This window comes from Canis lupus, chromosome 2 (assembly GCF_048164855.1).
Source record: "Canis lupus baileyi chromosome 2, mCanLup2.hap1, whole genome shotgun sequence".
In the NCBI taxonomy this organism is placed as follows: Eukaryota; Metazoa; Chordata; class Mammalia; order Carnivora; family Canidae; genus Canis; species Canis lupus.
Window position 1 is genome coordinate 38105909 of NC_132839.1, and position 24888 is coordinate 38130796.

The following is a 24888-nucleotide window of genomic DNA, read 5'->3' on the forward strand; positions in this document are numbered from 1 at the left end:
TCCCGTTGCCTAGGATTTAAAATATGCATTTTAAGTAATTCAAATCTGTCATCAAATAATATTATACTACTTCATGTAATTCATGTTATTCATATTAGAACTTTATAATTATTCCTTTCTTCCATTGCACACTGTTGTCTTACAGTTTGCTTTTACATATGTTAAAACATCCAATACATTGTCACTGTTATTGCTTTAAATAACATTTTAGAGTAATTAAAAGTAAGAAAATTTTATCTTTATTCGCTCGATTTTTGATGATCTTCACCTTTTTGTGTAGAGAAAAGTTTCGAGCTATATCCTATTCCTCTGCCTGAAGAATTGTTAAGTATTTATAGCTGATTAGGTTACCTGGCAATAAATTCCTCAGTGTTTGTCTGAGACTGTCTTATTTTTCCTTTGGAAGATATATGCAGTGGATAAAGATAAAGAAATCTTGATTGACCTTTTTTTCTTTCTTTCAACATTGTTAATTCATTGTCTTCATGTGTACCTGGTTTTAGTTGAGAAGTCTGTTGTAATTATTATGCTAGTTCCTTGGTAGAAATTTATATTTATTCCCTGTTCTCACTCTCTGATGCCTTCAAGATTTTCTATTTAACTTTAGATTTCATAAGTTTGAATGCAAAATACCTTTTTAAAAAAACGTTTGTGGTATTTTTCTTTCTGTTTGGTGTACTGTGAGATCCTTCCAGAAGAGAGTAAAGTCACAGAGAGAAAGAGATGGGTAAGACAAAAGAGAGATAAGGATCTTGATAAAAGAAGATGTAAACTTTTAAATTAAGGAAGAAAACACCTTTCCCTGAAAAATATTAAAGAGAAACCAATACAATAGAGGGATAAAGAATAAGTGAAAATACAGATGCCTTTGAGATAAATTACTCAGCCAATATTTAAAGAAATGCCTTCTTTATTCACCAGTTGCAAGAACTTCATGCTCCCTATTCTCACCTAGAAAACTTCTTCGCAGGGGTTCTCTCTTCATCATCCATGTCTTCTCTTCTAGCTCCAGTTGAGAGATAACATTGTCTTTGAAGGGCTAACATCCTACTCATGAGGAAATAAAGATACAAAAAAATATTTGAAAATTCAATCAATGCCACTTAATATTTCTGCCCTCTGAAAATGGCTATAGGAAGGTGTCAGAGAGAGGCAAGATAGAGAATTTCTTCAAATCAACTCTTAAAAATAAAGACAATTTATCTGAGGCCAATTAAATTAGAAATATCATCTTGTCTTGGTGACCAACTGGACTTTTGGATATTGAACCCATTGGTCTTTGAGACTAAATCCCAGCTGAGGGAAACCCCTGATAACTCACGACTTCTAACAACTAAGGAAATAATGATCCTTTAGTAGGAGGTCCAGTAATAAAAAGAAAGTTTTCCTTACCAGTTGAGACCAGACTCTTATAGTTCTCCAACATCATTTCTCTATACAGAGTCCTCCGTGGAGGGTTCAGACAGCTGGCTTCAGTCTCTCTTGGTAAAGTCCACATAAACATCTTTGAATGTCAAAGGCCTCTAAAATACAAGCATATTTATACTTTATTAGGTATCTGAAAGTGTTCATAGGATAAAGGGTAAAGATGATAGTTACAGTAAACATGGAGATGTACAGAAAGTATTTTTGATAGTGCTCAGACTTTGGATTTATCCAAAACATAAGTTGCAAGTTGAAATTCCAACTCTTTATACTAATGTCACTAATGTTATTCCTGTCTGTTTTGACTTTGTTTTTTGTTTCTGTTTGAGAGACAGAAAGAAAGTGAGAGAGGCAGGAGAGGGGGCAGAGGAAGAGTGAAAGAGAGAATCTCAAGCAGGTTCCATGCCCAAAATGGAGCTCAACACAATCTCATGACCCTGAGATTGTGATCCTGAGATCATGACTTGAAATGATATCAAGAGTCAGACACTTAACTGACTGAGCCACCCAGACACCCCATGTTCAACTTGTCCTAAAGAAAAATCTGTATTTCCTTTCAACCTCAAATCCTATGTTCTAGAGTTTTCGCCTCTATTCTCTAGGCATTTTTCCTCACAATTATTATCATTTTAGGGGCCAATCTTCAAACTATCTTTCTTTGAAAATGATTCTTCAGCTTATAAATGAAAATGTTCAACTCTTTCTCTTCCTAAATGGTTTGCATTTTGTTGTTAGGAAAGAAAAAAAAAACAGGGTCCCATGGAAAACAATTTAGGATTATAATGACATGAACAATACTGATGGGCCATCACTTAATAGGCACCTTAAAAAAATGGATATGTGAATAAATAGTGAGTAAGGAGATTGAGGGGGAGAAATCATGAAGCCCTTATACACTATTTTTCTGCAGAAGCAGGAAGGGCTGTCAGAAATATGCCAAATTTTGAGGCAAAATATGGAGTTGGGAGAATGAAGCATAGTCCTCAGAAGTATTTTTCCCAGGGTGAGAGGGAAGGGCAGACCTCAGGCCTTTAACCAAGAGCTCAAGGTTGTTTTACAAAGATTTTCCTCATCCCCAGGCCAGGGTCTAAGCTATTTAAAAAGTGTACAGAGAATGTAAATTGAAATGCTTAACTGCAGCTTGAAAGGAAAGACAAATATCTCAAACAATTTTGGAGTAATGTCTACCAGAATCCATCTGTACTAACTGCAGCAGATAGGAGCTTTAAATACAACCACAAACTTTAAGATAAGTGAGACTTTTTTAAAAGCAAGGATTTGGTCATTATGCATATACAGGACAGCAAAAAGTGAAAAATGATGATCACAGCTTTGTAATGCAGCTTGAAATCCAGCATTGTGATGTCCCCGGCACTGGTTTTCTTTTGAAATATTCCTCTTGTGATTCCGGTCTTTTCTGATTCCACACAAATCTTAAGATTATCTGTTCCAACTCTGTGAAGAAAGTCCATGGTATTTTGATAAGGATTGCATTAAATGTATAAATTTCCTTGGGTAGCATAGACATTTTCACAATATTTATTCTTCCTATCCATGAGCATGGAGTGTTTATCCATCTCATGTCTTTCTCAACTACTTTCAGAAGCGTTCTGTAGTTTTTAGGTTATAGATCCTTTACCTCTTTGGCTAGGTTTATTCCTAGGTATCCTATGCTTTTGGGTGAAATTATAAATGGGATTGATTCCTTAATTTCTCTTTCTTCAGTTTCATTGTTAGTGTATAGAAATGCCACTGATTTCTGGCCATTGGTTTTGTATCCTGCTACATTGCTGAATTGCTGTATGAGTTCTAGCAATCTTAAGGTGGAGTCTTCTGGGTTTTATATATACAGTTTCATGTCTCTGCCAATTTGAATGTCTTTTATTTCCTTTTGTTGTGATTGCTGAAGCTAGAACTTCTAGTACAATGTTGAATAACAGTGGTGAGAGTGGACATCCTTGTCATATTCCTAATCTTAGGGGAAAGGCTCTCCTATTTTCCCCATTGAGAATGATGTTCACTGTGAGCTTTTCGTAAATGGCTTTTAAGATATTGAGGAATGTTCCATCTACACTTTGAAGGGTTTTGATCAGGAATGGATACTACATTTTGTCAAATGTCTTCTCTGCATCTATTGAGAGGATCATATGGTTCTGTTTTTATCTCTTATTGATGTGATCTATCACGTTGATTGTTTTACAAGTGTTGAACCACCCTTGTATCCTGGGGATAAATCGCACTTGGTCATGGTGAATAATACTCTTAACACACTGTTGGCTTCTATTGGCTAGTATCATGGCGAGAATTTTTGCATCCATGTCTATCAGGGATATTGGTATGGTATTGGCACAAAAACAGACACATAGATCAGAACAGAATAGGGAACCCAGAAGTGGACCCTCAACTTTATGGTGAACTAATATTTGACAAAGCAGGAAAGAATATCCACTGGAAAAAGGACAGTCTCTTCAATAAATGGTGCTGGGAAAATAGGACAGCTATATGCAGTAGAATGAAACTGGCCATTCTCTTATACTATACACAAAGACAAACTCAAACTGGCTGAAAGATCTAAATGTGAGACAATAACCCATCAAAATCCTAGAGGAGAACACAGGCAACAACTTTTTGAACTTGGCCACAGTAACTTCCTGCAAGATAAATCTATGAAGGCAAGGGAAACAAAAGCAGAAATGAACTATTGGGAATTTATAAGGATAAAAAGCTTTTGCACAGCAAAAGAAACAGTCAACAAAACTAAGAGACAATCTACCAAATGGGAGAAGATATTTGCAAATGACCTACCAGATAAAGGGCTAGTATCTAAGATCTATAAAGAACTCAACACCCAAGAAACAAAAAGCACAACCATGAAATGGGCAAAAGACATGAACAGAAGTTTCACCAAAGAAGACATACACATGGCCAAAAGCACATGAGAAAATGCTCCTCATCATTTGCCATCAGGGAAATACAAATGAAAACCACAATGAGATACCATCTCACTTCAGTGAAAATGGTGAAAATGAACAAAACAGGAAACAACAAATGTTGGAAAGGATATGGAGAAAAGGGAACCCTCTTGCACTGTTGATGGGAATGCAAACTGTAATAGCCACTCTAGAAAACAGCATGGAGATTCCTCAAGTTAAAAATAGAGCTACCCTATGACATAAATACATATGTATATATGTATACACAGGGCAGCCTGGGTGGCTCAGGGGTTTGGGGCCGCCTTCAGCCCAAGGTGTGATCCTGGAGAGCTAGGATCGAGTCCTGGGTTGGGCTCCCTGTGTGGAGCCTGCTTCTCCCTCTGCCTGTGTCTCTGCCTCTCTTTCTTTCTTTCTTTCTTTCTTTCTTTCTTTCTTTCTTTCTTTCTCTCTCTCTCTGTCTCTCATGAGTAAATAAATTTTAAAAATCGTAAAAAAATAACATACACACATAGAAGAAATCCAAGATTATAAAAAAATGAGAGGAAAAGGCTATGAAAATTGTGAGACCTAAAATCTACTATGGACTTAAATTTATTGGAAAAGATACAGAATAAACTAGCAATGGCTGGAAAATATTAGAATTGAGGAAAGCTCTAAAAATAATCATAGTTAATACAGATAAGGAAGAGATCTACACAATAGAGTTAACCGGTATCCCTGAAATAGATAATTCAATATGTGGAATAGAAAAAAAATAGAAATGTAAAGAGAAACATTTCCTTTACTACTGTAAAGTAATGTCCAAACTTGGGTGAATATGCTGTCAAATTCCACAAGATGCTTTAAGATTTAACACCAATTCCACACATCTTTCAGGGAAAAGAAAAAGAAAATGCTTCTTTATTTTATGAGGCCAATAATCCTGATAAAATTAGACAAAGACAATACCAAAATGAAATCTACAAAGTACCTCTCTATATTATAGATGCAAATTCTTTGCAAAAATATGATCATATAGAATTCAAGAATATATTAAAAATATTGTGGTATGACCAAATGGGATTTATTCCATAGATGCAAAGCTAGTTCAATGATCAAAAATCAATGTAGTCTAACATCAACATATCAAAGAAAAAATCACATGGTCATAGTCAAACATAAAAAGCATTTGAAAAAATTGGACATCTATTTATGATATAAACTTAGAAAATTAGGTGTGGAGGGAAGCTTTCACAACTTGATGAAGAACATCTATCTCCAAGCCCATAAGGTAGTATGATATTTAATGATGAAAAATTGAATGCATTCTCTCTAAGATCAGGGGAAAAATTATGTCTACTTCTTGCTACCATTATTCAATAAAATACTGGAATTTCTAGAAAGTATAAGTCAAGGGGGAAAAAGGAAATAATAAAGGATGAAAAGTGCCCTTATTTGGAAATGACATGATAGACTATAGAGAAAATCTGAAGGGATCCTCAAAGTTATTCAACTGATGAGTGTGCTTATGAATAATCAGTAATACAAGATAAACATATAAAAATCAATTGCCTTTCTATACACTTGCAACAAAACCATGGAAAATGAACACCATCAAGAAGGTGAACAGAAAAATTTACCCAATGGGAGAAAATATTTGCAGATTATATATCTGATAAGGGATGTGTGTCCAGAACATATTTAAAAAGACTCCATAACAAAAAAAAAAATAAATAAATAAAAATAAAAAGACTCCATAACAACAATAAAAGACAAATAATCCAACTGAAAATTGGGCAATTTGAATAGAAATTTATCCAAAGAAAATACACAAGTGACCAATATGACAATGAAAAGATGCTCAACATCATTAGTCATAAGGGAAATACAAATCAAACCCACGATAAGATACCACTTTACATTTAATAAGATGGCCATATTAAAAAGTATGGTCAATATTAAGTGTTGGTAAGGATGTAGAGAAGTTGGAACCCTCACAGATCTTGAGTGGTATGCAAAATGGCGTGACTGAGTTGCAAAACAGTTTGGTAATTCTTCAAAAAGCTAATAAAGTTATCACTTAGCAATTACATTCCTAGGTATATAGCCAAGATAAATGAAAATGTTATGTCCACACAGAAACTTGTATGTCAATGTTCATGGCAAAAAGTGGAAATAACTCAAATGTTCATTAATTGATGAATGAAGGGTAAACAAAATTTGATATGACCATAAATAGAACAATGCTTGGTAATAAAAAATACAGTACCCAGTACACATGCTACAACAAACACGAACCTGCAAACATTATGCTAAGTGAAAAACAGGCCAATTTTGCCTCTTCTTTTCTAATCTGGATTCTTTTCATTTCTTTTTTGTGTATACTATACTGCCTAAAGACTCAAATTTGAATCACTTTAAATTGATTAAAGCAATCTGCCAAACATAACTGGCTCAAAAAAGCAATAGATAAAGGAAGACAATATTATGCAGAATAAAATTTTACACATGTTATACTAAGCCAGAATTCAACTAAAAATTTCCATACATACAAAAAAAAAAAAAAAAGAAAACCCAAGAGAGTGAAAAACAAAGTTAAAAAAAGAACCATAGGAAAACCAGATAAGAGAATAATAATAAATAGCTATTAAGGGGCAGCTGAGTGGCTCAGTGCATTCAGTGTTGGCCTTAGGGTCAGGTTATGATCTCAGGATCCCAGGATGGAGCAGGGAGACTCCTACTCCTGCTTCCTCTGCCCCTCTCCCTGCTTGTGGGGTCTCTCTCTCTCTCTCTCTCTCCTGTCTCTCAAATAAATAAAATATTATTATAAATATATTTTAAAATAATAACAAGTAGAGGAAAAGATTGGAAGGTTAAAATTTTTAGCACAGAATAGAAACAAAAAGGAGTAAAATGGAAATTCTAAAGTGTCAAAATAATAATTGTAATTAAGAACAGATTAGTTGGTGGGAGGGGCAAGATGGCAGAAGAGTAGGGTCCCCAAATCACCTGTCCCCACCAAATTACCTAGATAACCTTCAAATCATCCTGAAAATCTATGAATTCGGCCTGAGATTTAAAGAGAGACCAGCTGGAAGGCTACAGTGAGAAGAGTTCGCGCTTCTATCAAGGTAGGAAGACGGGGGAAAAGAAATAAAGAAACAAAAGGCCTCCAAGGGGGAGGGGCCCGCGAGGAGCCAGGCTAAGGCTGGGGCAAGTGTCCCCAGGACAGGAGAGCCCCGTCCCGGAGGAGCAGGAGCTGCACCAACCTTCCCGGGCGGAAAGGCGCTCGCAGGGAGTTAGAGCAGGACCCAGGAGGGCGGGGATGCCCTCGGGTTCCCTGGGACAGTAACAGAGCAACTGCGTGCCCAGGAGAGAGCACCGAGCTCCCAAAGGGCTGCAGCGCGCACGGCGGGACCCGGAGCAGCTCGGAGGGGCTCGGGCGGCTGCTCCGCGGAGGGGGCTACGCGGCAGGGGGCGCGAATCCAACAGCGCAGTCCCCGGAGCACAGGGCGCCGGGACACAGCCCAGGATCCGGCCTCCCCTGGGACAGGCAGAGGCCGGGAGGGCCCAGGACCCCAAGGACGTTCCTGCCCCGAGCTGAGCAGATCAGCGGCCCCGCCCCGGAGCCTCCAGGCCCTGCAGACGGAGAGCTCCGTAGTTACTGTGGGAGCTGACTCCCAGGCTCCAAAGCTGGCCCCGCCACTGCGGTTGTTCCACCTGGGGCCTCACGGAGTAAACAACCCCCACAGAGCCCTGCATCAGGCGGGGGCAGAGCAGCTCCCCCAACTGCTAACACCTGAAAATCAGCACAACAGGCCCCTCCCCCAGAAGACCAGCTAGACGGACAAGTTCCAGGGGAAGTCAAGGGACTTAAAGTATACAGAATCAGAAGATACATCCCTGTGGTTTGTTTGTTTGTTTGTTTGTTTTGTGTGTTTTTTTCTTGCTTTGTGATTTCTGTTTGCTTCCCCCACCCTTTTTTCCCCTTTCTTTTTATTTCTCTTTTTTTCTTTTTTTCTCCCTTTTTTCTTTTTCTCTTTTCTTTCCTTCTTTCTCTCCTCTCTTTTTCTCCTTTTCCCAATACAACTTGTTTTTGGCCACTCCGCACTGAGCAAAATGACTAGAAGGAAAATCTCACCTCAAAAGAAAGAATCAGAAACAGTCCTCTCTTCCACAGAGTTACAAAATCTGGATTACAATTCAATGTCAGAAAGCCAATTCAGAAGCACTATTATACAGCTACTGGTGGCTCTAGAAAAAAGCATAAAGGACTCAAGAGACTTCATAACTGCAGAATTTAGATCCAATCAGGCAGAAATTAAAAATCAATTGAATGAGATGCAATCCAAACTAGAAGTCCTAACGACGAGGGTTAACGAGGTGGAAGAACGAGTGAGTGACATAGAAGACAAGTTGATGGCAAAGAGGGAAACTGAGGAAAAAAGAGACAAACAATTAAAAGACCATGAAGACAGATTAAGGGAAATAAACGACAGCCTGAGGAAGAAAAACCTATGTTTAATTGGGTTTCCTGAGGGCGCCGAAAGGGACAGAGGGCCAGAATATGTATTTGAACAAATGATAGCTGAAAACTTTCCTAATCTGGGAAGGGAAACAGGCATTCAGATCCAGGAAATAGAGAGATCCCCCCTAAAATCAATAAAAACCGTTCAACACCTCGACATCCAATAGTTAAGCTTGCAAATTCCAAAGATAAAGAGAAGATCCTTAAAGCAGCAAGAGACAAGAAATCCCTGACTTTTATGGGGAGGAGTATTAGGGTAACAGCAGACCTCTCCACAGAGACCTGGCAGGCCAGAAAGGGCTGGAAGGATATATTCAGGGTCCTAAATGAGAAGAATATGCAACCAAGAATACTTTATCCAGCAAGGCTCTCATTCAGAATGGAAGGAGGGATAAAGACCTTCCAAGACTGGCAGGAACTGAAAAATATGTGACCTCAGAACCAGCTCTGCAAGAAATTTTAAGGGGGACTCTTAAAATTCCCCTTTAAGAAGAAGTTCAGTGGAACAATTCACAAAAAAACAAGGACTGAATTGATATCATGATGACACTAAACTCATATCTTTCAATAGTAACTCTGAACGTGAATGGGCTTAATGACCCCATCAAAAGGCGCAGGGTTTCAGACTGGATAAAAAAGCAGGACCCATCTATTTGCTGTCTACAAGAGACTCATTTTAGACAGAAGAACACCTACAGCCTGAAAATAAAAGGTTGGAGAACCATTTACCATTCAAATGGTACTCAAAAGAAAGCAGGGGTAGCCATCCTCATATCAGATAAACTAAAATTTACCCCGAAGACTGTAGTGAGAGATGAAGAGGGACACTATATCATACTTAAAGGATCTATCCAACAAGAGGACTTAACAATCCTCAATATATATGCCCCGAATGTGGGAGCTGCCAAAAATTTAAATCAATTAATAAACAAAGAGAAGAAATACTTAGATAATAATACACTTATACTTGGTGACTTCAATCTAGCTCTTTCTATACTGGATAGGTCTTCTAAGCACAACATATCCAAAGAAATGAGAGCTTTAAATGATACACTGGACCAGATGGATTTCACAGATATCTACAGAACTTTACATCCAAACTCAACTGAATACACATTCTTCTCAAGTGCACATGGAACTTTCTCCAGAATAGACCACATACTGGATCACAAATCAGGTCTGAACCAATACCAAAAGATTGGGATCGTCCCCTGCATATTCTCAGACCATAATGCCTTGAAATTAGAACTAAATCACAACAAGAAGTTTGGAAGGACCTCAAACACGTGGAGGTTAAGGACCATCCTGCTAAAAGATGAAAGGGTCAACCAGGAAATTAAGGAAGAATTAAAAAGATTCATGGAAACTAATGAGAATGAAGATACAACTGTTCAAAATCTTTGGGACGCAGCAAAAGCAGTCCTAAGGGGGAAATACATAGCAATACAAGCATCCATTCAAAAACTGGAAAGAAGTCAAATACAAAAGCTAACCTTACACATAAAGGATCTAGAGAAAAAACAGCAGATAGATCCTAACCCAGCAGAAGAGAGTTAATTAAAATTCGAGCAGAACTCAACGAAATTGAGACCAGAAGAACTGTGGAACAGATCAACAAAACCAGGAGTTGGTTCTTTGAAAGACTTAATAAGATAGATAAACCATTAGCCAGCCTTATTAAAAAGAAGAGAGAGAAGACTCAAATTAATAAAATCATGAATAAGAAAGGAAAGATCACTACCAACACCAAGGAAATACAAACGATTTTAAAAACATATTATGGACAGCTATATGCCAATAAATTAGGCAATCTAGAAGAAATGGATGCATTCCTGGAAAGCCACAAACTACCAAAACTGGAACAGGAAGATATAGAAAACCTGAACAGGCCAATAACCAGGGAGGAAATTGAAGCAGTCATCAAAAACCTCCCAAGACACAAAAGTCCAGGGCCAGATGGCTTCCCAGGGGAATTCTATCAAACATTTAAAGAAGAAACCATATCTATTCTACTAAAGCTGTTTGGAAAAATGGAAAGAGATGGAGTACTTCCAAATTCGTTCTATGAGGCCAGCATCACCTTAATTCCAAAACCAGACAAAGACTCCACCAAAAAGGAGAATTACAGACCAATATCCCTGATGAACATGAATGCAAAAATTTTCACCAAGATTCTAGCCAATAGGATCTGACAGTACATTAAGAAAATTATTCACCATGACCAAGTAGGATTTATCCCTGGGACACAAGGCTGGTTTAACACTCGTAAAACAATCAATGTGATTCATCATATCAGGAAGAGAAAATCCAAGAACCATATGATCCTCTCATTAGATGCAGAGAAAGCATTTGACAAAATACAGCATTCATTTCTGATCAAAACTCTTCAGAGTGTAGGGATAGAGGGAACATTCCTCGACATCTTAAAAGCCATCTATGAAAAGCCCACAGCAAATATCATTCTCAATGGGGAAGCACTGGGAGCCTTTCCCCTAAGATCAGGAACCAGACAGGGATGTCCACTCTCACCACTGCTATTCAACATAGTACTGGAAGTCATAGCCTCAGCAATAAGACGACAAAAAGACATTAAAGGCATTCAAATTGGCAAAGAAGAAGTCAAACTCTCCCTCTTCACAGATGACATGATACTCTACTTAGAAAACCCAAAAGCCTCCACCCCAAGATTGTTAAAACTCGTACAACAATTTGGTAGCGTGGCGGGATACAAAAATCAATGCCCAGAAATCAATGGCATTTCTATACACTAACAATGAGACTGAAGAAAGAGAAATTAAGGAGTCAATCCCATTTACAATTGCACCAAAAAGCATAAGATACCTAGGAATAAACCTAACCAAATAGGTAAAGGATCTATACCCTAAAAACTATAGAACACTTCTGAAAGAAATTGAGGAAGACACAAAGAGATGGAAAAATATTCCATGCTCATGGATTGGCATAATTAATATTGTGAAAATGTCAATATTACCCAGGGTAATCGACACGTTTAATGCAATCCCTATCAAAATACCATGGACTTTCTTCAGAAAGGTAGAACAAATTATTTTAATTTTGTTTGGAATCAGAAAAGACCCCAAATAGCCCGGGGAAGTTTAAAAAAGAAAACCATACCTGGGGGCATCACAATGCCAGATTTCAGTTTGCACTACAAAGCTGTGGTCATCAAGACAGTGTGGTACTGGCACAAAAACAGACACATAGATCAATGGAACAGAATAGAGAACCCAGAAGTGGACCCTCAACTTTATGGTCAACTAATATTCGATAAAGAAAGAAAGACTATCCACTGGAAGAAAGACAGTCTCTTCAATAAACGGTGCTGGGAAAACTGGACATCCATATGCAGAAGAATGAAACTAGATCACTCTCTTTCACCATACACAAAGATAAACTCAAAATGGATGAAAGATCTAAATGTGAGACAAGATTCCATCAAAATCCTAGAGGAGTACACAGGCAACACCCTTTTTGAACTCAGCCACAGTAACTTCTTGCAAGATACATCCACCAAGGCCAAAGAAACAAAAGCAAAAATGAACTATTGGAACTTCATCAAGAAAAGAAGCTTTTGCACGGCAAAGTATACAGTCAACAAAACTAAAAGACAACCTACAGAATGGGAGAAGATATTTAAAATGACGTATCAGATAAAGGGCTAGTTTCCAAGATCTAGAAAGAACTTATTAAACTCAACACCATAGAAACAATCCAATCATGAAATGGGCAAAAGACATGAAGAGAAATCTCACAGAGGAAGACATAGACATGGCCAACACATTAGAAAATGCTCTGCATCACTTGCCATCAGGGAAATACAAATCAAAACCACAATGAGATCCCACCTCACACCAGTGAGAATAGGGAAAATTAACAAGGCAGGAAACCACAAATGTTGGAGAGGATGGGGAGAAAAGGGAACCCTCTTACACTCTTGGTGGGAATGTGAACTGGTGCAGCCACTCTGGAAAAGTGTGTGGAGGTTCCTCAAAGAGTTAAAAATAGACCTGCCCTACGAACCAGCAATTGCACTGTTGGGGATTTACCCCAAAGATACAGATGCAATGAATCGCGGGGACACCTGCACCCCGATGTTTATAGCAGCAATGTCCACAATAGCCAAACTGTGGAAGGAGCCTCGGTGTCTGTCAAAAGATGAATGGATAAAGAAGATTTGGTTTATGTATACAATGGAATATTACTCAGCCATTAGAAATGACAAATACCCACCATTTGCTTCAACGTGGATGAACTGGAGGGTATTATGCTGAGTGAAGTAAGTCAATCGGAGAAGGACAAACGTTATATGTTCTCATTCATATGGGGAATATAAAAAATAGTGAAAGTGAATAGAAGGGAAGGGAGAAGAAATGGGTAGGAAATATCAGAAAGGGAGACAGAACATAAAGACTCCTAACTCTGGGAAACAAACTAGGGGTTGTGGGAGGGGAGGTGGGTGGGGGTTGGGGGTGAATGTGTGACGAGCACTGAGGGGGGTATTTGACAGGATGAGCACTGAGTGTTGTTCTGTATGTTGACAAATTGAACACCAATAAAAAACATATTATAAAAAAAAAAACAAACAAAAAAGAAAACAAAAAGAATGTACCACATTTCATAGTATCAAGGGTCTATAATTCATTTAGTGATTCAAATTTAAATGTAAGTACTCACAAAATAAATTCTTTAAGTTGAATTTTTAAAAGATAAAAAATAAAAAAAAATATTAGCAAGTATGTTTTAAATATTTGTTCTCATGACTTCTGTGCCTTTATTTTCTGTATACCTTTATATAATATATGCTGGTAACATAAGGTTACAGAAAAATATTAGGATATTTTTAAAAACTAATTAAAATTCATCATCAATTGGAATATTCACATGTCTTTTTGTCATCTCTTCCCAGTTTTATTTCTCCTCTGATGGTTCCCTACCCTTGGTTACTGATCTGAGGATTCTAAATCACTGCACTATTTGTCTTCTAGTTACAGAGAGTATTGTGGGATGCCCTACCGAGAAATTAAGGAACTGAGTATTCGTTATTTCAAAACTGTAACACGTACACAATAAAAGTTTCTTCTCAACCCAGTGGTTACTTCTACTTAACTACTCTCAACTAAGAATACTGTGTGTGTGTGTGTTTCTGTATTGTATAAAAAGCATAAAAGCAATCAAGAATTGGCAAATAATAATAATTGCCAAATCAAGATCTCAGAGAAGTAAACAGAGTACTTGAAGCTACTGAGGCAATAGGGTTTGAAATCAAAATCCAGGGAACACCCAGAGATAAAAAGTTTAATAGGAGAATTACTACATATTATATTGAAATTCCAAAAGACTAAAAGCACATAGGGTGTAGAAGTCTAGATTGGCAGCTATTTTAGCACTCTCAGCTACTGTTTTCTGGCTTCATTTGCTATTAAGAAACCAACTGACAATCTGACCACCACTTCCTTAGAATATCTTTTAACATTCTGCTCTTTGTTTTTGGTTTTCTGATTTAACATTATTAAATGGTCTTCTGTTTTCTTTTACATGATGATCAGTCAGATATGGCTATAGGAGACACAGGAAAATCTCAGAAAAACAAAATATACTGTCAGATCCTAGAAACAGGAGACATAACACATGTAGGACTACAAGAGGAAGCACCAGGACTGGCCAGGAGGCAGAAGGGGCAGAAGCAAGGGGAGAATCTAGGTTGTGGCTTTTATTGGTGTTTCTGGGGAAAAGGCTGGGTATGGCAGGGTAAACAGTTTAGGACTGGTTAGTTTGAATAATATCAGTAGGCTTTATATCTTAAAAAGACAGAGAAATAATGTCTCCCGGGAGGTATAGGCCGCATAGAGGAAGTATGGCTCTGGACTGGTTAGTTTGCATATCAAAGACATGCTCTTGGCTGGGCCCTTTGCTATCTCTAAGAACTAGTTAGCCCTCGGAAGGGCAGTCTCCTCAGCCAGGAAGGATTTTAAGATGTTATTTAGGGAACAGCCAAACAAATGGTATTAGGAAATAACAAATCTGAAATCACTGTGGGAAAAAAAAAAACCCTGCAAAAATGCTATGTTCGACAATTATAAAGGAATGTGGGCAAAATACATACTTAGATTAGCAAAACAAAAAACTGAGCAAGTCCAGTTGTAGCCATTTGCAGAGCAAATGGACTGTCACCTAAAATTTGGTTTAGATATCAAGACTAATGATGACATACACACTCCAATAGATTATAAACAGTGTTAAAAATTAAATGAGGCTTTCTGAGGAGAGCAGGGTAAGCTTTCAAAGCTTGAACACATCTTGAGAGAGCAAGGAAAGAAGACTGGCTTGAAGTTTTTGTGATGGTCAGGGTATAGGGCTGGGGTAAAAGTTCCTGTTCATTGTTTGAATATCCTACCTTTGACAAATCATTTGGGCTTTCTTATCAGCATGCTCAGAAGTAAGACAGAGGACAGCTGTACAGATAAATATAAAGTGAAAAATTGAAGTCAGTCTTTATTACAGTGCATCACCAGCAGACATTGACCAAAGGAAATTCTAAAAGATGTGCATTTTAGGCAGAAGTGTAGTAAAGGAGAAATACAAAAGAGAGAAAGGATAGGGTGCGAGTAAATATAAATGAGCTGTAATTTTAAAGAACAACAATAAAATTATGTGATAAAGTTAAAGAAAAAGAACTTTAGAAAACAGACAACTAAAATTTTTAAACAATGGGGGCACCTGGGTATCTCATTTGGTTAAATGTCTGCCTTGGGGTCAGGTCATGATCTCAGGGTCCTGGGATCAAAGCTACGGATCACTTCTGGCTTCCTGTTCAGCTTTCAGTCTGCCTATCCCTCTCCCTCTGCCCCTCCTCCTGCTCTCTCTCTTTCAAATAAATCTTTAAAAAAACAAACAAAAAACCAATAATGACACATAAGAATGAGGGTGTAATAGGTTAATTTTTAAAGTATTTTGTTTATCTATGAAAAATTAAACATTACTTTGATTAAATTTTGAAAAATTTGGCATTCTTTGCATAATCATTAAAGACAACAATTAACGGCATATAATATTCAAATCAGAAGAAGAAAAAATGATGACCTAAAGAAAGGAAATAATAGGCAACATGGTAGATGTAAAATGAAAATATTAGTAATTACCTGTAAGTTGACTAAGTCTCTGTTTTAAAAAAACATTGTCACATTATATTTTAAAAAACGTAAACTGTCCATAACACACACCAAATATAAAATCTCAGAAAAATGAATTGTAAGAGGATGTTAAAGATATCCAAATGATAGGCAAATGGAAAATGGTATTGAGAAGAGACTTTAATAAATAGACTTTAAGGCAAAAGCTAATTACAAAAAAATAATAAATTTGAAGACAAAGAGCACCAGAAAAAGTTTGTTTCATTATGATAAAATATATTAAATTTACCCAAAATATGTAAGTATGTTTATGCCTAATAATATAGTCTATCTAGTAGAAATGTAAGGAAAAATAGAAAATCCTAAATAATAGTGGGGTGTATGGGACCTGTCCACTTTAACTGATAAAACAAACAAAAAATTTAGTAGACTGGGGTGCCTAGCTGACTCATTCAGTAGAGCATGCGACTCTTGATCTCGGGGTTGTAAGTTTGAGCCCCACCTTGGGTGTAGTGATTACTTAAAAATGCAATATTAAAATAAAAAAGAGACAAGATATCAGTAAAGATAATAAGCAAGTGAAAATCTTTATTACCAAAATTGATTTAATACAAATACAGGAAACATTGCACCATGAACTCTAGAATACACTTATCAAGCACATATTTAGAAAATATGACTATGTCCTTGGCCATAAATAACATGTGAATAATTTATAAAAGCACAAGAGAACATGCTCTCTAAGAACAGAGAGATCAGTTACATAAAATTGAAATAAATAATAAAAATTGAAATAAAGTAACATTTCAATGTTTCCCTGAGTCAAAGAGGAAACCAAGAGGATACTTGAAGGTATTTTAAGTTGAGCAATGCTGCACATTAAGACTTGTCATAATCAAAAGAAAATATATCAGTGTAACTCTGCATATGTTAGGGAAAATTGTGAATAATAATGAGATAGGCAAATGTCATGTCTGATATATGACAAACAGCTACATGAACTTTAAAACATATAAAGGGAAAGACAGATAAGAACTAGCTATGACAGGTACCTGAGTGGCTCAGTCAGTTAAGTCTGCCTTCAGCTGAGGTTGTGATCTCTGGGTCCTGGGACTGAACCCTGCAAAGGGCTCCCTGCTCAGTGGGGAATCTGCTTGTACCTCTTCCTCTCCTTCCCACATCCACCCACATCCACCCACTCCCCACCACTTGTGCTCTTTCTCTCTCTCAAATACATTTTTTAAAATAAAATGTTTTTTAAAAAAGCAATAAATTATTTTGTAGTGAAAGAGAAAAAAAAAGATCAATAGGCCCAAAGTTAATCTAGGATCACTACCAGAAATAGTAAATACTATAATTTTGAGTGTACTGAAGAGATCCAAGCAGATTAGAATGTGGAATACAAGGAAACAATTTAAAGTACACCCAATTTGAAATGTCAGTCTATGAAAGGACAATCCTGAGAAGCAAAAAGCTGAAAGAAATTATGAGGTATCCTTTCAGGGGGGAAATTATAAATTGAGGGGCACATAAAATAGGGACATTTTCATTAAGAGACAAAAGAAAAGTGGAGGACACACCAGCATCAACCATAAACCAACATAACAAAAACACTTTGTAAGTGAAATTTGCTGTACTGACAGCAGAGGGTGCCATTGAACTATTGTAAACCAGCAACTCCAACAAAACGAAGGAGTTTCAGTGTCTTACAGTTACTATAAAAATTAAATATAACATTCAGTTAATTGAAAATCCCTCACAATAAAGTAATTATAAAGTAATTAAAGTAATTTAATCAGAGTAAAACTGTAAATCAACACTGCAATTGGGATAAAATATATTCAAACAAGTATTTTGGAGTATGAACAACCACCTCAAATTAGACATTGAAAAAAAGAAAAATGGACAGAAATGTGAAGAAATGAAAATATAATTAATTACACTAAGAAAAGAAACAATATAAAAAGAACAAGAAGAAAAAGTATGAAATTATCTCATGAATGAAAAGTAAACTGCAAGGAGACAAAAGTAACAGACTCAAAAATATAATGGCAGGCTTTGAAAAAAGACAAAGAAAACTTAGAGAATAAAAATGAGATGGGGGGCAAGGCAAGATGGTAGAGGTTTAGGGTCCCCAAGTCACCTGTCTGCACCAACTTACCTAGATAACTTTCAAATCATCCTGAAAACCTATGAATTTGACCTGAGATTTAAAGAGAGAACAGCTGGAATGCTACAGAGAGAAGGGTTTGCACTTCTAACAGGTAGGAAGGAGGAAAAAAAAATATAAAAAAGAATCCAGTGGGGGAGGAGCCCCACGAGGAGCCGGTCTAAGACTGAGCAGTGAAAGACTGCACGACAGGAAAGCCCAGTCCTGGAGAATCAGGAACTTTAAAAATCCACACCAGATTCTTCCCAGAAGGGAAGGCGCTTAGCAGGGAAACCCAGCAGAACCACAGGAGGGGCAGTGGTGCCTCCAGGTTCCCGGGATCACTAATAGAGGAAGTGCATCCCGGGAAGAGTGCAGCACCACAGACTGTGGGCCGAGCTCGGTAAAGGGCTGGAGCATACACCTGGCAGAGCCTCATGAGAAGCTCAGATGAGGGCCCCGGGCAAGGGGGCTGTGCCCTGCTGCCTTCCAGAGCTATGGCCCAGGGAGCGCAATTCCAGCAGCCCGGGCCCCAGATTCCAGGGTGCAGGGGGACACAGCCCAGGATCCTGCGCTCCCCGGGACAGGCACAGCGGGAAGGGCACAGGACAGCGAGGACTCTCCTGCTTCCGGGCCACCCCAAGCTGTACAGATCAGCGACCCCCACCCGCAGAGCATCCAGGCTAGTGCGGACTGGGACACTGCAGTACTTAACTGACTCCAGAGTTGGAAGGCTGCCACCACCAATGTTGTTGTTCCTCATGGTGTCACCCTGTGCCTGGGATGGAGCAGGGCCACCAGGGAACAGGGGCCTTACAGGATAAACAGTTCCCACTGAGCCCTGCACACACCTGAGAATCAGCACAACAGGCACTTCTCCAGAACACCAGCTGGAAGGATATGGGAAGAGGAAGTTTTTGGCCCAGCAGCATTGGAAAGCTCCAGGGGAGGTCGAGGGATTTGCAGTATATAGAACCAGAAGAACCCCCCCTTGTTTTTTGTTTGTTTGTTTGTTGTTTTTTCTTTCTTCTTTCTTCTTTTTCTTCTTTTCTTCTTTTTTCCAGTACAACTCGTTTTTTAGCCACACTGCACTAGTAAAATGACTCAAAAAAAAAAAGAAAACAGCACAAAAGAAAGAATCAGAAACAGTACTCTCTTCCAAGAGTTACAGAATTTGGATTAAAATTCAATGCCAGAAAGCCAATTCAGAAACAGAATTATAAAGCTACTAGTGGCTCTGGAAAAAAGCATAAATAATTCAGAGACTTTATGACTACAGAATTTAGATCTAATCAGGCTGAAATTAATGAATTAAAAGAGATACAATCCAAACTGGAGGTCCTAACAATGAGGGTTAATGAGGTAGAACGAGTGAGTGACAGAGAAGACAAGTTAATGTCAAGGAAGGAAGCTGAGGAAAAAAGAGAAAAACAAAAGATCATGAGGAAAGGTTAAGGGAAATAAATGACAGCCTCAGAAGGAAAAATCTATGTTTAACTGGGGTTCCAGAGGGTGCCAAAAGGGACAGAGGACCAGAAAGTGTATTTGAACAAATAATAGCTGAGAACCTCCCTAACTTTGGGAGGGAAACAGGCGTTCAGATCCAGGAGATAGAGTGAGCCCCCCACCAAAAATCAATAAAAAACCGTTCAACACCTCGATATTTAATAGTGAAACTTGCAAACTCCAAAGATAAAGAGAAAATCCTTAGAGCAGCAAGAGACAAGAGATCCCCAACTTATATGGGAAAAATATTAGATCAACAACAGACCTCTCCATAGAGACCTGGCAGACCAGAAAGGGCTGGCAGCATATATTCAGGGTCCTAAATGAGAAGAACATGCAGCCAAGAATACTCTATCCAGCAAGACTCTCATTCAGAATAGGAGAGATAAAGAGCTTCCAAGAGACAGAAACTGAAAGAATATGTAAACACCAAACCAGCTATGCAAGAAATATTAAAGGGGACCCTGTAAAAGAGAGAGGAAGTCCAAGGAAACAGTCCACAAAAACAGGGACTTAATAGGTATCATGATGAAACTAAATTCATATCTTTCCATAGTAACTCTAAACGTGAATGGGCTAAATGATCCCATCAAAAGGCCCAGGGTTTCAGACTGGATAAAAAAGCTAGACCCATCTATTTGCTGTCTACAAGAGATTCATTTTAGAACTAAGAACAACTACAGCCTGAAAATAAAAGGTTGGAGAACCATTTACCATTCGAATGGTCCTCAAAAGAAAGCAAGGGTAGCCATCCTTATATCAGATAAATTAAAGTTTATGGCAAAGAATGTAGTAAGAGATGAAGAGGGACACTATATCATACTTAAAGGATCTATCCAGCAAGAGGACTTAACAATCCTCAATATATATGCCCCGAATGTGGGAGCTGCCAAGTATATCAATCAATTAATAACCAAAGTTAAAACATACTTAGATAATAATACACTTATACTTGGTGACTTCAATCTAGCGCTTCCTACACTCGATAGGTCTTCTAAACACAACATCTCCAAAGAAATGAGAGCTTTAAATGATACACTGGACCAGATGGATTTCACAGATATCTACAGAATTTTACATCCAAACGCAACTGAATACACATTCTTCTCAAGCACACATGAAACTTTCTCCAGAATAGACCACATATTGGGTCACAAATCAGGTCTTAACCGATACCAAAAGATTGGGATCGTCCCCTGCATATTTTCAGACCATAATGCTTTGAAACTAGAGAAAAAAATTACAAGAAGTCTGGAAAGATTTCAAACACGTGGAGGTTAAGGACCATCCGGCTAAAAGATGATAGGATCAACCAGGAAATTAAGGAAGAATTAAAAAGATTCATGGAAACTAATGAGAATGAAGATAGCACCATTCAAAATCTCTGGGATACAGAAAAAGCAGCCCTAAGGGGGAAATACATTGCAATACAAGCATCCATCCAAAACTGGAAAGAACTAAAATACAAAAGCTAACCTTGCACCTAAAGGAGCTGGAGAAGGAAGAGCAAATAAAACCTTCATCCAGGAGAAGAAGAGAAATAATAAAGATTCGAGCAGAACTCAATGAAATAGAAACCAGAAGAACTGTGGAACAAATCAAAAAATCCAGGAGTTGGTTCTTTGAAAGAATTAATAAGATAGATAAACCATTAGCCAGCCTTATTAAAAAGAAGAGAGAAAAGACTCAAATTAATAAAATCATGAATAAGAAAAGAGAGATTACCACCAATACGAAGGAAATACAAATGATTTTAAAAACTTATTATGAACAGCTATACACCAATAAATTAGGCAATCTAGAAGAAATGGACGCATTTCTGGAAAACCACAAACTACCAAAACTGGAACAGGAAGAAATAGAAAACCTCAACAGGCCGATAACCTGGGAAGAAATTGAAGCAGTCATCAAAAACCTCCCAAGACACAAAAGTCCAAGGCCAGATGGCTTCCCAGGCAATTCTATCAAACGTTTAAAGAAAAAAACATACCTTTTCTACTAAAGCTGTTTAGAAAGATAGAAAGAGATGGAGTACTTCCAAACTCGTTCTATGAGGCCAGCATAACCTTAATTCCAAAACCAGACAAAGTCTCCACCAAAAAGGAGAAGTATAGACCAATATCCCTGATGAGCACAGAGGCAAAAATTCTCAACAAGATACTAGCCAATAGTCCAACAATACATTAAGAAGATTATTCACCATGACCAAGTGGCATTTATCCCCAGGATGCAAGGCTGGTTCAACACTCGCAAAGCAATCAATGTGATTGATCTTATCAGCAACAGAAAAAAACAAGAATGATATGATCCTCTCAATAGATGCAGAGAAAGCATTTGACAAAATACAACATCCATTCCTGATCAAAACTCTTCAGAGTGTATTCATCTTTCAATGGACACAAAGGCTCCTTCCACAGTTTGGATATTGTGGACATTGCTGCTATAAACATCAGGGTGCAGGTGTCCCGGCGTTTCATTCCATCTGTATCTGTTTATGCATATAATGGAATATTACTCAGCCATTAGAAACGACAAATACCCACCATTTGCTTCAACGTGTCAAACTGGAGGGTATTATGCTGAATGAATAAAATAAAAGACAAATTTATAGTAAAAAAAAAAACTCTTCAGAGTGTAGGAATACAGGGAACATTCCTCAGCATCTTAAAAGACATCTACAAAAAGCCCACAGCAAATATAATTCTCAATGGGGAAATACTGGGAGCCTTTCCCCTAAAATCAGGAACAAGAAAGGGATGTCCACTCTCACCACTGCTATTCAACACAGTACTAGAAGTCCTAGCCTCAGCAATCAGGCAACAAAATAAAAGGCTTTGAAATTGGCAAAGAAGTCAAACTCTCCCTCTTCCCAGATGACATGATACTGTACATATAAAACCCAAAAGACTCCACCCCAAGATTGCCAGAACTCATACAGCAATTCGGCAATGTGGCAGGATACAAAATCAATGCCCAGAAGTCAGTGGCATTTCTATACACTAACAATGAGACTGAAGAAAGAGAAATTAAGGAGTCAATCCCATTTACAATTGCACCCAAAAGCATAAGATACCTAGGAATAAACCTAACCAAAGAGGTAAAGGATCTATACCCTCAAAACTACAGAAAACTTCTGAAAGAAATTGAGGAAGACACAAAGAGATGGAAAAATATTCCATGCTCATGGATTGGAAGAATTAACATTGTGAAAATGTCAATGCTCCACAGGGCGATTTAGAGAACCCAGAAATGGGCCCTCAACTCTATGGTCAACTAATATTTGACAAAGCCGGAAAGACTATACCCTGGAAAAAGGACAATCTCTTCAATAAATGGTGTCGGGAAATTTGGACAGCAGGTGTAGAAGAATGAATCTAGACCGTTCTATTACACCATACACAAAGATAAACTCAAACTGGATGAAATATCTACATGTGAGACAAGAATCCATCAAAATCCTAGGGCAGAACACAGGCAACACCCTTTTTGAACTTGGCCACAGCAACTTCTTGCAAGATACATCCATGAAGGCAAGGGAAACAAAATCAAAAATGAATTATTGGGACTTCATCAAGATAAAAAGCTTCAGCACAGCAAAAGAAACAGTCAACAAAACTGAAAGACAACCTACAGAATGGGAGAAGGTATTTGCAAATGACCTATCAGATAAAAGGCTTGTATCCTAGCTCTCTAAAGAACTTATTTAACTCAACAGCAAAAGAACAAACAATCCAATCATGAAATGGGCAGGAGACATGAACATAAATTTCAAAGAAGACATAGACATGGCCAACAAGCACATGAGAAAATGCTCCGCATCACTTTCCATCAGGGAAATACAAATCAAAACCACAATGAGATACCCCTTCACACCAATAAGAATGGTGAAAATGAACAAGACAGGAAACAAATGTTGGAGAGGATGTGGAGAAAGCAGAACCCTTTTGCACTTTTGGTAGGAATGTGAACTGGTGCAGCTACTCTGGAAAACTGTGTGGAGATTCCTCAAAGAGTTAAAAATAGAGCTACCGTACAACCCAGCAATTGCACTGCTGGGTATTTACCCCACAGATACAGATACAGATACAGTTAAATTTCCGGACACCTGCACCCTGATGTTTATAGCATTGGAGAAGGACAAACATTATATGGTCTTTCTTCATTATATGGTCATTTTGGGAATATAAAAAATAGTGAAAGGGAATAAAGAGGAAAGGATAGAAAAGGTTTGGGAAATATCAGTGAGGGTGACAGAACATGAAAGACACCTAACTGGGAAATGAACAAGAGGTAGTGGGAAGGGAGGTAGGCGGGAGGTTGGTGTTTCTGGGTGATGGGCACTGAGGGGGGTACTTGACTGGATGAGGACTGGGTGTTATGCTATATGGTGGCATATCGAACTCCAATAAAATTTTATATACAAAAAATGGGATTTAAAAAAGGTCAGAAATGACTGGTAGAAAGGGAAATTCAGCAAAGACAGCATCCATATGATTGGAGTCTCTGGAAAAGAAATACAATGGAATAAAATAAAAATATCTACTATTTATAAGTATATTGCAAAAATTTATGTCTCAGAAGTCAACCTGAATGTACTGGTTTGGTTTACTCCTGAGGTCTCTCTCTTTGTCCTGCAGCCACATAGCTGAATCTGCACATGGCCCTTTTCTGTGTACACACATCCCTTAAATATTTCTTCTTATATTGGGACATCAGACTTATTGAATTAGTCTCACTCATGATCATGTTTATACTTAATTATCTCCTCAAAGGCATCAACTCCAAATACATTCACATTGGGATTTAGGGCTTCAGCATATGAATTTTTAGAAGGATACCATTCATTCGGCTACAGATGTCTTAGTTTCCAGGCTCTTAATTTAATTTTAACTTAGCAGTTAGAAATTAAATCATCTCAACTTTTCTCTTCTCTTATAGCTGGGTAACTAGGATTTAACAGAGACTAACATTAACGGCTGAGGGTAAGTTAGATTATCCTGGTGACCCGTGTGTCCCATGTAGTAATGACCTACACTGATTCTACTTTATTGCTATTCCTTTATGGTAAAAGAAATATATGCACATAGAAAAAATTTTAAGTGCAAAGTGATAAAAAGTGTTTCATCCTTCCTCCTATCCCAGTCTGTATCACTAACCTTTAACTTTTTAGTTATTTTCACATGTGAAAGCTCTGTTTCTGTGTTTCTTTACTAAAAG

General features: G+C 37.8%; 1 pseudogene; it reads right to left on the reverse strand.

Moving 5' to 3' along the window:
• Window positions 1–18928, reverse strand: part of LOC140609317 (S-formylglutathione hydrolase pseudogene) — a 49694-nt pseudogene extending 30766 nt beyond the window's left edge.
• Between the last annotated feature and the right edge of the window lie 5960 nt (window positions 18929–24888).